Source organism: Xenopus laevis, chromosome 3S (assembly GCF_017654675.1).
Source record: "Xenopus laevis strain J_2021 chromosome 3S, Xenopus_laevis_v10.1, whole genome shotgun sequence".
Lineage (NCBI taxonomy): Eukaryota > Metazoa > Chordata > Amphibia > Anura > Pipidae > Xenopus > Xenopus laevis.
This window is the reverse complement of record NC_054376.1, coordinates 105,030,617-105,046,841: the sequence shown is the minus strand read 5'-3', so window position 1 is coordinate 105,046,841 and position 16,225 is coordinate 105,030,617.

The window sequence follows — 16,225 nt, the reverse complement described above, 5'->3', positions numbered from 1 at the left end:
TTATGTCATGTGCTCCTTGTTAAAGAGATAACAAAAAACACACAGCAAGCCATTATATGATTATCAGTATTTAGCACATACAAACTTTACATAGAGCTGTACAATAATGACCAACAATACATCTTAGACAGCTGTTAGGTTAGAGGATTAGAGGATTCTGCTTGGAATATTTAATGGGGGTAAAACATAAAATACGATTTTTCACATTTACCCTTTACTGTAGAAAGAATAACCATTTTCTCTAGTTTTTCGTATGCATTTAATAAACATATTAAGAGATGAATATCTAAATGTTGTCATGTTTATGTTCCTCATGATGCTATAGAGCAGTGATCCCCTACCAGTGGCTACCGTTGCTCTCAGTGGCCTCAAAGCAGGTGCTTATTTTTGAACTTCAGGCTTGGAGGCAAGCTTTGGTTGCATAGAAACCAGGTGTACTGCCAAACAAAGCTTCCTGTAGGCTGCCAGTCAACTTAGAGGCTACCAAATAGCCAATCACAGCCCTTATTTCGCACCTCCAGGGACTTTTTTTCATGTTTGTGTTGCATTTAAATGTGGCTCACGGCTAAAAAAGGTTGGGGACCCCTGCTATAGAGGCTTTAAAAGACTACTGGCTAACAGGTTCTATAAAGCCGGCCATGCACTGTAAAATTCTCCACAATATCCAACCAATAAGACAGATACTGTACAAGTGGTTATACACAAGCATCACCTTCCATTGTTCTGTTTGTTCAGGTATTTAAAGCTGCACGAAGTGCCAACAAGGTGCATAGCCAGAAGACATTTTCCAACAGGGTAGATCAGGATAGATCGTCTCCGATCGAAGGATTGTATACTGAATCCTGTCCTGACATACATGCTCAAATATCTCAAATTGGGCAAACTGCCTGACCAAATGAAGCATTCATTGCTCTCTTTTCTCTAGTTGTTAGCTTCCTTATTTACCTCAAAATACTAATACTGTGCTGCTGTGCCTGAGAGATAGATCCATAGCATGGGTTTCTTTAGCTGGCAAACCACTCCTCTCAGAGGTGAAATACATACTGGGGCACATAGGAATGGGAGTACACCATGGAAATTGGATCCTGCATCTACAATAAAGTCTGTTACCTATTAATATCCATATGTAGTATTTATGCTTCTCCTTCTCTTAAAATGGCCATAAGGCAGGCCAGGACTGGCAATCTGTGGGTTCTGGCAAATGCCAGAGGGGCTGCTATAAGATCCCATAGAAAGTCAGTATTTAGTGGGCTGGTGGGGGCTGTTTGGGCCTCTATGTGGGCTGATTGGGCCTCTGTGTAACTGAAATGCCAGGGCCTATTTTAATTCTCCGTCCGGACTTGCAATAAGGGGTAACACATTCACTTAAGACTCATGGAAATAGTAATCAGTTTAAAGGTGACCATACACAGACAGATGTAAGTTGCCGATTCAGGTCCTTTAGACCATGTATGGAGCTCTCCGACAGGCAGCGTTGGACTGGCAGGTCGGAGGCCCACTGGGACTTCAATCACAGGGGTCCCCACACCACCTCCAGGCCCATCTGCCTCTGCTGCAACTAGGGTTGCCACCTTTTCTGAAAAAAAAATACTGGCCTTCCTATATATTTATCTTTTTTCCCTATTAATAACATTGGGATCAGCCATCATTTTTACCTGCCAGGCCGGTAAAATAACGGCCAGATCTTGGTACTTGGTTTGAATCAAGTACAAGGTGCTGTTTTATTATTATAGAGAAAAGGGAAATCATTTTTAAAAATGTGGATTATTTTATTATAATGGAATCTATGGGAGATGGCCTTTCTGTAAATTGGAGCTTTCTGGAAAATGTGGTTTCCAGATAATGGAGCCCTTACCTGTAATTGTTTTAAATACTCAACAATGTGGATGTTGCAAAACCTTATTGTGGCTGTTTCATCCTTCAGTACTCAATGGGTGGGAAATGCACCTCAAATGGCAGATATGCCTGCTTAAAAATACAGCCATAAACACAAAGGAATCCAGCAAATTGATAAATAGTCCTGACTGGAGCATGGGGGGCCCACCGGATTCCACACTTCTGGGCCCCCTGCTCATATATGCAAACGCTGGTGCGCACCATGCTTGCGTGAACACCAGCTCAAATGCCAGCACATATCGCACATTTTTTTCTTGGTGCTCGGCATATTAGGGAGAGGGCCTGCCGACAGGGCTCCCTGATCAGACAGGCTTGATTTTTCTGTTTTTATGCTCCAACTTTTCGTATCCCCTTCATTGTACTACGATTGTTTGGCCCTACGACTAAAAGATCACATTACTATAATATCGCCGACCAAAGATGGTTCTCACCAAAAGAGTGAATCTTACTGTGTATGGCCACGTTAAGATTTATAATGGAATATGGGCCCAAAATATCTGATATATAGCAAAAGCATCATTTACTGGCAGGGGCACAGATGTCATCAATTTATATTATTTCTTTATAGCCTACATCCACATCTACAACCTATCCATCAGTTCATGCACTACTTATCACATCTTGCACATGTCCATTTTATAAAATTTGGCAGGTTATGAAAGTTTGAACACATTTCTGAAAGTTTTAGGGCCATGTTTTATGTGTTTTAACAGTTTTGCTAATGAAGCTGAAAATGCCTTTTGAGCTGTGCATCATAGTTTCCCCAAGGGACCTGCTTATCTTAAATTGTTACAATTATGTCTTTGCTTACCTCAAATTGTTACAAATGTATGGAAGTAGAGCTGGGCAAAAAAGGCCTCTGTTTCTGGCATCAATGCAGGAGATCAAAGGAAACCCTGGAAATGTCAGTAAGAAACCCGGATCTGAGTGCTGAGATGTCAAAATTTAAATTGCTATAATTATAAATTTCCTTTTTTTTCCTGCTCTGTCAATAGCACAAAGATCACTCACCTATCTAATAATTTAATGGAAATGTCACACTGACTGGCTTTCCCACAGTGAGTAATCAGTGATGACATGTTCTAAATTGTGATTGCAACTCTTATATGGGGCAATAACTTGACAGAACACCACTATATGTGTCTCCTTACCATTGCTACACATTAACTGGGCAAGCTATATTTTCACATATAGCGATAAGCTGACTGTAACTGATTCATTAGTAGCCTATTAGATGGCTCATTTATGTTAATTAACATACCTGATACTTCCAGTTGTACCTGCCCCAGCTGAAAGAATAGCAGACATCTGCTCCTTACTGAAGCGAGTGGCTATTAACCATGTTGTTCAGATTCTGTGTCTATTTTATTGCCTTGTATATCCCTAAACCTATAGGAGACTTGATGTGATGACCATGTTCTCATATATCTGTAACCTTGTTATTAGCCAGTGGTGCCTGGCCATTCAATGGGTGTTTCATCTTTAAGTTTACTTTTAGTATCTGTGCGTTTATGAGGTCCCGGAATCTGACCGCCCGTATCAGATGCGTTATGTCCGATCGTTGGTCCCTAGAGCCTACGATTGGATCAGCCCAATATCACCACCTCATTGTGGGTTTATCAGGGAGAGATTCGCTCGTTTGGCCTAAACGAGCGGATCTCTACGTTTATGGCCATCTTAAGGCTACCCATTTATTGGAATGGCTACAGTTTATTACTCCTCTTTGTATTTAGGCCTTCTCCTATTCATATTCCAGTCCTTTGTTTAAATGCATTGGAGAGCTGCTGAATCCTACAAATAATAAATAATGAATACCAATTGCCAATTGCCTCAAAATATAATTCTGTACATCATAGTAAATGTTAATATAGATTTGAAATACCCCTTTAATAGGCCATGGACCTAAAAGGCAGAAATACCTCCGTTAGAGTAATAGAAAGGTGCAAATTTGCGGCGAATTACTGCATTTCACCGCCGGCAAATAAATTTGCGAAATTGCAGGGTAAAATTTGCCACTGTCAAAATTTGCATTTCGTGAATTTTTCACCCGTTTTGCAAATTTCACAGCGAAACGGGACAAATTTGCCCATCACTAGCTGTAATAACTGATCCATACATTCCACTTTGTAGCAACACATTGCTATTTTTTTTCTGTTTATACTACTAGTACAGCAATAATGTGGAAAATCACTCTCACAGGGAAATATATATATATATATATATATATATATATAAGCAGTTTATATCCAGATATATTCTAAAATTTTTGATTCATTGTTAGTTATTTCAAATACCATAAATGATAAATAGCATCTTGATATAGGAAAATATGGGATTTTCTCTTCACGAGGTCACATTATCAAACAAAACAATACCATTATGTTAAATAGAAAAGGAACAAAGAATAAAGAACCAAAATTTAGTTTAGGAAGCATAACAGCCCTATTACATTAACAATGAATACAATCATTACATACAATCCTATATGTGTGAAATGGGTGAAATATTTTTTCAAGCACACAAGAAAAAAAAGCTTTTGGTTTATTGGTATAATGTTTGCAAAACCATTAAATTCTCATTGGAATTCTATCCAGGGGAATTATACTTTTTGGACGTAAATGTGAAATATGATGCCACTTGTATACAAAAAATCCACAGATAGAACCTAAATTGTATGTTATGCCATCTTCCATCCCTCAGACTAGTGACTCTTTCAGGCTTGTTTACCTCTCTTAGAATTCCGTCTACTTTATTGATGCCGTATAATAATGAATAAGTTGTATAAATCTTACTTGCATCAATTGATAATTTAAAGGCTTAGGGAATGTCAATAATTAATATTTATGGTATATCAATACGGACAATGTATGCAAACATTTGGGATATTGATATTTTTATTGTTATGTATTTATTATTTTTATAGCAATTTTCATTATTCTATTTTACAAATTATTCACACATTTTTGCTAATGTAGTAGGCAGGTTGGGGAGGTTTAAATGTATAATTGCACTGTGTAAAATATTTAGCTAATTACTTGGTCTGTATACCTGGCACAACCTTTAAAAGTTGCATATGACTAAAGGAAAACTATACCTCCAAACAATGTAGGTCTCTATAAAAAGATATTGCATAAAACAGCTCATATGTAAAACCCTGCTTCATGTAAATAAACCACTTTCATAATAATATATTTTTTTAATAGTATGTGCTATTGAGTAATCCTAAATAGAAAATGCTAATTTTAGCCCTGGGATCCTAGGATTCACGGTGCACACAAACAGACCAAACAAACCATACATGTAAGGTCACATGAGCAAATTATCATACAGTGTTCTATCTTTTGCTTCCTTGCTTCTTCCTGTTACAGTTAGAGCTGCAGTATTTCTGGTCAGGTGATCTCTGAGGCAGCACACAGACCATCACCAAATGGTGGTTCAAGGCAAGAGATGTAAAAAGGCAATATTTACTTATTTATGCCAGTTTAGTAAGATTCTTTAATATGCCATTTAATTTGATATAAACTATCTGTTGCTTAAAGGAGGACTAAACCGTAAAAATTAATATGACTAAAAATACCATATTTTATATGCTGAGTTTATTGCACCAGCCTAAAGTTTCAGCTTGTCAATAGCAGCAATGATCCAGGACTTCAAACTTGTTACATGCTCAGTGGGCTCTGAGCAGCTGTTGAGAAGCTAAGCTTAGGGATTGTCGCTGATTATCAAGCAGAAAATGAGGTTGGCCTGTAATATAAACTGATGCTACAGGGCTGATTATTAAATTCTGATGCCATGTAGTAGTTATCTGTATTAATTACTAATCAGCTTAATATTTTGAAATTTCTATTCCATGTGTACTGTATATTGTGAGTGGGTCCCTAAGCTCAGTAAGTGACAGCAGCACAGAACATGTGCAGTTAATCAGCAGAAAAGAAGATGGGGAGCTACTGGGGCATCTTTGGAGACCCTGCTAAAGGGCTGTGGTTGCCTTGGGCTGGTACAGAAGCCCAAAACATGATATACAGTATAACATTTCTAGCTATTGCTTTAGTTAGGCTTTACTTCTCCTTTAAGTACAGTATTCATATTGGGGTATAGTTTTCCTTTAAAAAATGTAGAGGAGGGAGATCCCTGCATTTAGATTTTTCATGAAACAGGTATATTATATGGGCATGTCTCTTGACTTGTAGCCAGTGAAGTCACATGTAATGGTGACTAAGTCGATAAGGTGGATATAATACTCACCACGTTAGCCAAATGCAATGGGGCATTTGCACAATCTCACACTAGTCTCATGACTCTAGTCACTTTCTAAAACAAAATCCAGTGTTAACTACTCCATTAGTTACAACAATATAATAAGACATATGAGGAACTGCAGTTAAAGTTTCAATAAAATACATTGTTCTTATAGAATCAGGTTAATTTGTAGAAACAAGAAACAACCTAGCATTATACTATAATTCTTATGTCAGGCTTGGTTTTGAATTATGACCTGGAATCATACATGTCATTAATGCTCCCCCCCCCAAAGATCTTATTATAGTTTCATTGAAAACTATTGTAAAAATAATTCTGTATATATGCTATAAAGATGTCTCAGTAGATAGGCTTTAAGAAGCACATAGACCAGTTTTGTTCCTGTATGCTGGGAGACGCCACGCAGGCTCCTTTCAGTTCCCAAACAGATTCATGAGCGGGGGGTTGAGGCAGGAATTGCAGGATATTTCCTATTACGCACAAAAAAATAGAGGTACATTAAGTTCTAAATGAAAACAAGAAGGAAATAAAGACTCAAAGCCTTAACCTTTAAGCGCATGTCCACAAGTCATTTGTGCAGTTGTATATAAATAGCTGGCTATAATAATGTGCCAAGGTCAACACATCACTGCATAGTTCTGAATCAAATGTTCCTTTTAAAACAGAATTGAAACAAATAGTTTTCTTTTGGATGGGAAGAATGTATGCAATTTCTGCTAAACATCTGTGATTTTGAATTAGTATATTCTTCAAGCAGCATGGCAAATGGTAACAAGAGGATGGTAGCTGCTACTTGTAGCTGCCTTGAAACTACCGTAGCTTTATTGTTCCCTAGACGGCAGCAGTCTTCCAAGACTATTTAGTTTTATCAGGACTCTTAGAAAGTGTCTTTTTATAGCAGAGATCCCCAACATTTTTTACCCATGAGCCACATGGAAATGAAAAAAACTGTTGGGGAGCAACACAATCATGAAATAGTTCCTGGAAGTGGCAAATAAGGGCTGCCATTGACTACAGGTAGCTCCTCATTGGACAGCCTACAGGAGGCTCTGTTTGGCAGTACACCTGATTTTTATGCAACCAAAAATTGCCTCCAAGCCAAGAATTCAATAATAAACACCTGCTTTGAGACCACTGCGAGCAACATCCAAGGGGTTTGAGAGCACCAACCACTGGTTGGGGATCCCTGATTTATAGGAATGGTTGTATAAGTCACTCTAGGGATACACAAAACACTAGTATTGTGGGACTACAGGCGAGGCAACCACTGTTTTAGCTTTCCATCCAGTTGAATCATTGCTATGGAACAGAGTACTTGCTACAAAAATAAATTTTTAGCCAACTTTAATCAGTTGCTACTAATCTGGAATTCAGATATTCTGAAGACACCATCAGTGTGCACCATAAATCCTAGTCTTTTGTAGGGTGCAGCATAGGGAAACAGCCAGTTATATCACTAATTTGGCCAGTCAAATACATTACACTTATGTCACGGTTGTGGTTTCTACATTTTTTACCAATGTTTCAGGCATCTGGTTTAAAAAACAAAGTACTTCAATCATTTAACTAATGTTATTGCTGAATTACATCATTGCCCTTACCCATAGCAACCAATCAGCAATTAGTTAATCCATGTATTAAAAGGTAAAAAATGAAAGCAAAAATCTGATGCTATGAGCAACTGATTTAGTGCAACATATTACTTATGGTAGTAGATTTGCTCCATACCCCTGTTTTATGAGCACCTAATTATAGATTTAATTGGATTTTGGCAGATTAATACTTTATGCACTTCGTGTTTATTCAGTGTGAACTGAGATGTTCCCGCAAACTTGTAGTCCGGCATTAATCTAAATGTAAAATATAATGGCAAAACCTAAAGCAGATCAGCATTTTATGAGCACCTTATTATATGTAACTGGGTTTTGGCAGGTTAATACTTTATGCACTGCTGCGTTTATTCAGTGTGAATTGAGATGTTCCCGCAAACTTGTAGTCCGGCATTAATCAGAATGTAAAACGTACAACATTGTTGCATTCTTTAACTTGGACATGAATCCACTAAAATGATAAACAGCAGGTAAAAACTCGCTTTAAGTTCATCCTTCTTTTGGAGTGTAGCTGTCTTATCAGTGTAAGAAAGAAATAGTAACCTTTAAGTAATAGAACATTTTGGCAGCCGTACCAGACATATGATTGGCCTTATAAAATGTACTTGTCTGTTGAATAAATCATCATCATCATCATCATTTATTTATATAGCGGTGTCAAGATACGCAGTGCTTTACTGCAGTTATAGCAAACAGGGAATAAATGGTGGATAACAAACAAGGATTATAGAGTACAATAGGGTTAGAAGGACCTAGAGATTAGAGTTTACAAACTAAAAGGTTAGGGTACAATTGAGACATTAGGATTATATAAACATTTTGTCATTTTTGATACAGCAATGATTAATTAAGGTACATCAAATAAGCCTCTTTAAACAGGTGGGTCTTTAAGGAGCGCTTGAAAGTTCGGAAAGAAGGAGAAAGTCTGACAGCTTGTGGCAGAGAGTTCCAGAGAAAAGCAGAAGCCCGAGAGAAGTCTTGTAGACGAGAATGGGCAGAAGTGATCAGAGGAGAAGCGAGGCGAAGGTCAGAAGCAGAGCGAAGGTTGCGTGAAGGAGAGTATTTGGAGATCAGAGATGAAATATAGGGAGGGTTTTCATTATTAAGGGCCTTGAATGTGAGTGTAAGTAATTTGAATTTGATTCTAGAAGAGATTGGGAGCCAGTGAAGGGACATGCATATGGGAGCAGCTGATGTTGAGCGGCGAAATAGATGGATGAGTCTAGCGAACATTCATTAATTTGGCAAATAAAATTATTTTTAAGGCAGTCTACCCTTAATAGAGCATACTTTTGCCTGCTTTAGAGAAGTATGTATTTATTATTAAGATATAAGAGTAAGGTCCAGCTATTTGTCAGTCTGATTGTATATGGATCAAAAGGGACAGACGAGAGACAGTGGTATTTCATTTTGGCACTTTAGTAGTCAAGTCTTTGTAAAGGTCTTTTTATAAATACTGTAACACTACCTAGTCTAGTTATCCTAATGGGCAAATGTAAGTTACAGGACAAATTCATGTGGCAAAAAAACTGCCAAGCGAAACGAAAGCTGTGGCAAGTGGCACTGTGCTAATTTAGATGCATCATTGAAAGACACAAACAAATCCTCTTTGTTCCTTTCACTACCTGTAACAGTAACATGGGTAGACTATCCCAGGAGATACAGGCAAAGGGCAATCACTTGAAAAAGGCCGTTTCTGTTGTGCTTATTATCCCACAGTTTGAGAATAGCAACTCTTTGCTGTTTTTATGGACACATATACTGATATTGTGGCCCTTCCGTGATTATCTTTTTCCAGGAATAGATTACATTCATTTAAGTTATTTATTTACTAAAGCATACAGAAAAAAGCCATAGCTTTTAGAGATAAGCAAAGGTTTATGTGCTTTCACTTCCTTGTCACTATGGAGTGAGGTCATCTTTATATTTGAAAAAAAAAAGTAAGAAGGGTTACAGAATTTGCTCCAACAATCAACCCTAAAAAAGCCTCTATGGATATTTGGAAAACTTTGCTGTAAGGTAACAGTTTTTGTTTTCCAGATGAGTCCCTTTAACATGGTACTGTAGAGAAAGTATAGTAAACATACAATATCATTCAAACCAACAGAACTGTCAGTGTTCCAGCCAGGCGAAATCTATTTATTTTGATTATGATCTCACCTAGTATATTTTAGGAAATAGCCTTCTCCTTTTTCCAAAATGCATCCAAGTTTAACTCTAGTTCTATACACAAGTAAGGTTTTCTCTATTTTTAGTGCATCAGCACATCAGTCTCGTTTTTTCAAGCAAGCCATTTGCTCAAACCAGAAATGTCAAGATCATCTGGAACAGCAGAAGGCACATCTCCTGTTATTTTTACACTTAGGGGCCGATTCACTAAATTCAAGTGAAGGATTCGAAGTAAAAAAACTTTGAATTTCGAAGTATTTTTTGGGCTACTTCGACCATCGAATGGGCTACTTTGACCTTCGACTACGACTACGAATCGAAGGATTCGAAGTAAAAATCGTTCGACTATTTGACCATTCGACCATTCGATAGTCAAAGTACTGTCTCAAAAAAACTTCGACCCCCTAGTTCGCCATCTAAAAGCTACCGAAGTCAATGTTAGCCTATGGGGAAGGTGCCCATAGGCTTGCCTATGTTTTTTTGATCGAAGGATATTCCTTTGATCGTTGGATTTAAATCCTTCGAATAGTTCGATTAGAAGGATTTAATCGTTCGATCGAAGGAATAATCCTTCGATCGTACGATCGTAGCATTTGCACTAAATCCTTCGACTTCGATATTCGAAGTCGGAGGATTTCAATTCCTAGTCGAATATCGAGAGTTAATTAACCCTCGATATTCGACCCATAGTGAATCAGCCCCTTAAAGCCCATAACCTTGTCCTTGGTAAGCACAAAACTCTTGTTTGTACACAGTATTTACTACTGAAGGTTGATTTTCATATCTGCTTTATTAAGGCCAAACGGTGACACATTTCACAACATAAACATATTTTTTAAATTATATTCTGTAACAGTGACCAGGACTCATTTTTATTATTTTTCATCTTTTCTTAGAAGTGGAAAGGATATTTGAAATGGGAATCCTGAATAGAATGGTAACTAACCAACATCATGTTGATTATATAGCTAGGGTCAATTAAGATTGGGGCCTACATTATTTGTAAGCTAGATAAAGGAGGTACTGACTTGAATATATTTTTCCCTTTGTATTTATCTAATACATATGATAGGTAAATGCACATTATTTTTATATAAAGATATTTTTCCTTGGCTTCTATAGAGGTGTAATCAACTCTACACAAAGGTTTTTCCTGTTGCGTAGACATTCATTATTGTGCCTTGTTGCTACTGTATATTGTCACCTCAAAAAATTTAAAATTTTAACCTTTACAAATAATTCTCTCTATAGGTGGAGAATAATAACGATTTAGGGAGGGTTAGACTACCAAAATAAATCAACCTCTGTATAGTCAAATATAATTATTAGGTAAAAAGTGGAATGCCTACTATTGGTAGCCTCTCAAAAGAAAATTACACCCTCCTTCCTGATTCACACTAAAGTTGGTAATATAGGCTACCTAGGACATGAACTAATATGGCAGACAACATACAACAAACAATAAACTATGCTTCCTATTCTTATTCCTTGTACAAGTAATCAACAACAACAATGTAATAGTGACTGTCCATGTGCTGCTGCTCTCTATTATGACAACGTTGTCCTTTTATTATGGGGTTTGTTTTTTGAGAACCTCTGGGCCCAGGCACTTTTTGAACTCTCCCCTCTATTTCTTGTTAAGGCAAATACAATCTATCAATTTAGACCAGGGGTCCCCAACCTTTTTTACACATGAGCCACATTCAATTGAGTTGGGAAGCAACACAGGCATTATAAAAAGGGGGTGCCAAATAAGGACTGCTATTGCCAATTTGGTAGCCCCTATGTGCATGGCAGACCCTGATAAGCAGTAAACCTGGTTTCATGCAACCAAAACTTGCCTCCAAAAAAAACACCTGCTTTGAGACCACAGGGAGCAACAGCCGAGGGTTGGTAAGCAACATATTGCTCATGAGCCACTGGTTGGGGATCACTGATCTAGGGGCACATTTACTAAGCTTGAGTGAAGGATTCGAAGTAAAAAATCTTCAAATTTCGAAGTATTTTTTTGGGTACTTCGACCATCGAATAGGCTACTACAACCATCGACTACGACTTCGACTCGAACGATTCAAACTAAAAATCGTTCGACTATTCGACCATTCGATAGTCGAAGTACTATCTCTTTAAAAAAAACTTTGACTACATACTTCAGCAGTTTAAACCTACCGAGGTACAATGTTAGCCTATGGGGACCTTCCCCATCAGTTTTCTATGGTTTTTTTGATCGAAGAAAAATCCTTCGATCGATCGATCGTAGGATTTGCGGTAAATCCTTCGAAGTTGATATTCTAATTCGTAGGATTTTACTTTGAGGGTCAAATTCGAGGGTTTATTAAACCTCGATATTTGACCCTTAGTAAATGTGCCCCCTAGACTCTTGCCAGAGTTGATGAATTAGAGAAAATTATGCTTCAAGAATCCTGTATAAGCCACAATCAAAAAGTTACCATACTAGCAGACATTTGATAGTCTACTACAGTATCTTGTGTGTTATTTTTGGATATTTTTAGAGTCTGTTTAACCAATGAAATCGTTATAAGTGTTCTTTGGGAAATCCATCCTAATGTTATAGTCATAGGGGCAAATTCACTAACCCCTGGAAATTTGCCAGCGACGTCTTTGCTCACATTGCCACACTTCGCCAGGTGAAAATTCGCCAGGACAACGCTAATTCACTAAAATCCGAAGTTGCATCCAGGGCGCCAAATTATGTCGAAGTTTTGTTAGTGTTAATTCGGCAAGCAAAGCGAAGTTGCGCTAGAGTAAATTTCAATGGACGTATATGTTGCAGCAAATACATTACACTACACAAGACCAGGGAACCTTAATGAAATAAAATAAAGTTGTTATATTGCCCTACACATGAGCCCAGTGTATAGTGTATGTGCCATATGTTAGGAAATGTAGGGGGGAGCCGGATACCCTAAAAAAAATGTACAATCTTTTGCAGCCTGTCAATCTGAAAAACTGAAAAGTCGCCAATGTTTTTTGGGACTTAGAATTGTTTTTTTTTGAAGAACTCCTATCTACTCTATTGCACTTCGCCTGGTCGGAGGTGGTGAAGGCAAGTCTGGCGCAAGAGGTAACGTTCATTAAAATCCGCATCTTATTGAATTTGTGTAGTTACGTCTATTTGCCAGAGCCAAAGTTCGCCTGACGTTAGAGTGTGAAGTACCGATAGAGTCTATCTCCTTCACTAGCGAAGTTACGCCAACGTCCGTTAGTAAATCGGCAAAGTCCCAAAATGACGTCACGCTGTCGAATTTTCACCAGCGTTAGTCACTTCGCCTTTTAGTAAATTTGCCCAATAGTCTGAGAAGAATCACATGCGATGATTCTGTGGGAACTTCTTGAAAAATTAGAGCTGGCAAAAGCCAAAGCCCTGGACCTTTCTTAAGCATGGGATTTTACTGGTGCAATGTGTATTCTGCCATGTAGCAGGAAATATTAATGTGTTATGACTAAACATTTTTGACTTCTCCTTTTGTGACCAAGACTGAAATGCATGAAATGAACACAATTATGCTGTCATATTTTTTTCCTATTTCGTTTTTCCCCAGCTTGTGCTTATTGTAAAACTTACAATACTGACGGTAGCTCTAGAAATTCCTTTAAAGATGAAAAACATTTCTTAAAAAATTGCAAACTATGTTTTGGATATATTTCTTGAAAGTAATATACTGGAATTTCTTGACGCAGCAGTTTCCCCTTGGTTTATTGCATCTATGGATGTGTTTTCAACATTTAGGGGCAAATTTACCTAGGGTCGAATATCGAGGGTTAATTAACACTCGATATTCGACTGCTGCATTGAAATCCTTCAACTTCGAACATCGAAGTCGAAGGATTTAGCGATATTCCTACGATTCGAAGGATTTTAATCCATCGATTGAAGGATATTCCTTCGATTAGAAAATTGTTAGGAAGCTTATGGGGACCTTGCCCATAGGCTAACATTGGCCTCGGTAGGTTTTAGGTGGCGAACTAGGGGGTCGAAGTATTTTTTAAAGAGACAGTACTTCGACTATCGAATGGTCAAATAGTCGAACCATTTTTTGTTCGAATCGAAGTCGAAGGTCGAAGTAGCCCATTCGATGGTCGAAGTAGCCAAAAAAACATTTGAAATTCGAAGTTTTTTTTCTCTATTCCTTCACTCGAGCTAAGTAAATGGGCCCCTATGACTCTTTACTGATTTATTTCCTGCATTGAGTCTCCAAAACATTATCTTTTTAAAACAAATCCTTCTGCGATCAACATTGAAATTGTAATTATAATGATGTTTTTTTATGGTTAGACAAAACACTTGCCCTTCCACTGAAGGTACACTGCTTCATCTTACATTGGGCGAGGTCTGGACTGAGATTCGTAACAGGCCCTATGATAAAAAGAACAGTATAGCATTTCAAAAATGTAATTCACTGTTATACATTATGTCAGCAGAGTATTCAAAGTTCATTCAAAAAGAGGCAGAGAGAGAGTATTCACTCTATGAGGCCCATTTCTTAACAGTCTCATTTTAGTGATGTTTAGAGTTTTTAAAACCAGGAATAAACTCCTTTTCTCTGAAACCACAATTCCATGTACAGTAATATATTAAAAGGTCCCAATATAAAAAGCACAAAATAAAAATAAAAGCAGAACGATGAGCTAAAAAATATGAAACCATTGAGTTTTTCGAACAATGACTAGTATAAAAAAAAAATTCAGAAAACATCTAAAAGTCCTAATTGTTTCAAAATGGTCCAATAGGATTAGTGAAGCTCCCATTAACTTCTATAGGACCTTGACTGCTTTTATTTGGCACATTTATTTGGCACATTTTTTATTTGGCACATAGTTTTTGTGGTGTCTACATTTAATAAATCTTGAATGTTGAGATAAAAACACACATGAAAAAAATAAAAATTGGAATCTTAGTAAATATTTGTCACCCCCAGGAACTTTTTGAATACTTATATTACTCTCCAACATTTATGGACATTTGAATGTGGCTCACAGGTAAAAAAAATTGGGCATCCCTGCTGTAGAGGAAGGAAGAAGAAATGATATGTTGGAACTGACATGTCTACTCATCTCAGACCACCCAAGACTAACTTGTTTGCTGATTGCCAAATCACATGAATCTTCAGTAGTTATATTGGGCAACTGGTGAGGAATGTACCTAAAAGTATCAATTTTTTGGAGTGGTCTAGGTTTGCCGATGCCTACTGTAAATACATAGGGGCTGATTCACTAACTTCGAGTAAAGGATTCAAAGTAAAAAAACTTCGAATTTCGAAGTGTTTTTTGGGCTACTTCGACCATCGAATGGGCTACTACGACCTACAACTACGACTTCGAATCGAACTATTCGAACTAAAAATCGTTCGACTATTTGACCATTCGATAGTCGAAGTACTGTCTCTTTAAAAAAAAACTTTGACCCCCTAGTTCGCCATCTAAAAGCTACCGAACTCAATGTTAGCCTATGGGAAAGGTCCCCATAGGCTTTCTTAAGTTTTTTTGATCGAAGGATATTCCTTCGATCGTTGGATTAAAATCCTTCGAGTTGTTCGATTCGAAGGATTTTATCGTTCGATCGAAGGCATATTTGCGCTAAAATCGAAGTCGAAGGATTTTAATTCCCAGTCGAATATCGAGGGTTAATTAACCCTCGATATTCGACTCTTTGTGAATTGGCCCCATAATTCACGTTGAAGTTATTAAGCATGGAGTAGATATTAGTATTCTAAGGCAATCCTGCATTTAGACTTTTTTGTGTTTTGTAAATTATCTATGCCTTTTATTTTACAGCTCTCGGGTTTGGACTTTACTCCTACTCTGATATTTATACACCTGGGTGTAATGGTTCAAGTCTAGAAAGTGACACCATATTACAGTATATTAAGAAGTACTAAGAAGTGATGGGAACTAAATTATGCATTGGAAACTCACAAGAGGAAGTGACTACAGCAAGCCACAAATTTGCATCATATCTAAGCAAAATGTGATCATATAAATCCCGTAATAAAAAGAGGAAGCACCCATGAAATCATTGCAGGGTGTGTGGTAACACAGTATTTTGATTTTTCTGCCAGAAGCAAGTAAAGCTTGCCCGTACAAAACTATTTTAGGGAATATTGTGCACAACCACCACATAAATTATAAAGTTAATCCCAGTATGGAAGCAGGGTTATGCAAATAAGTCCAGGGGGCAGAGTACAGTTTCTCCCTTTATCCTCCCAAACAAACAATTCCCCAGTGACCGGCTATTAATCCCATTACCTTCTATGAAGCTATATATGTAA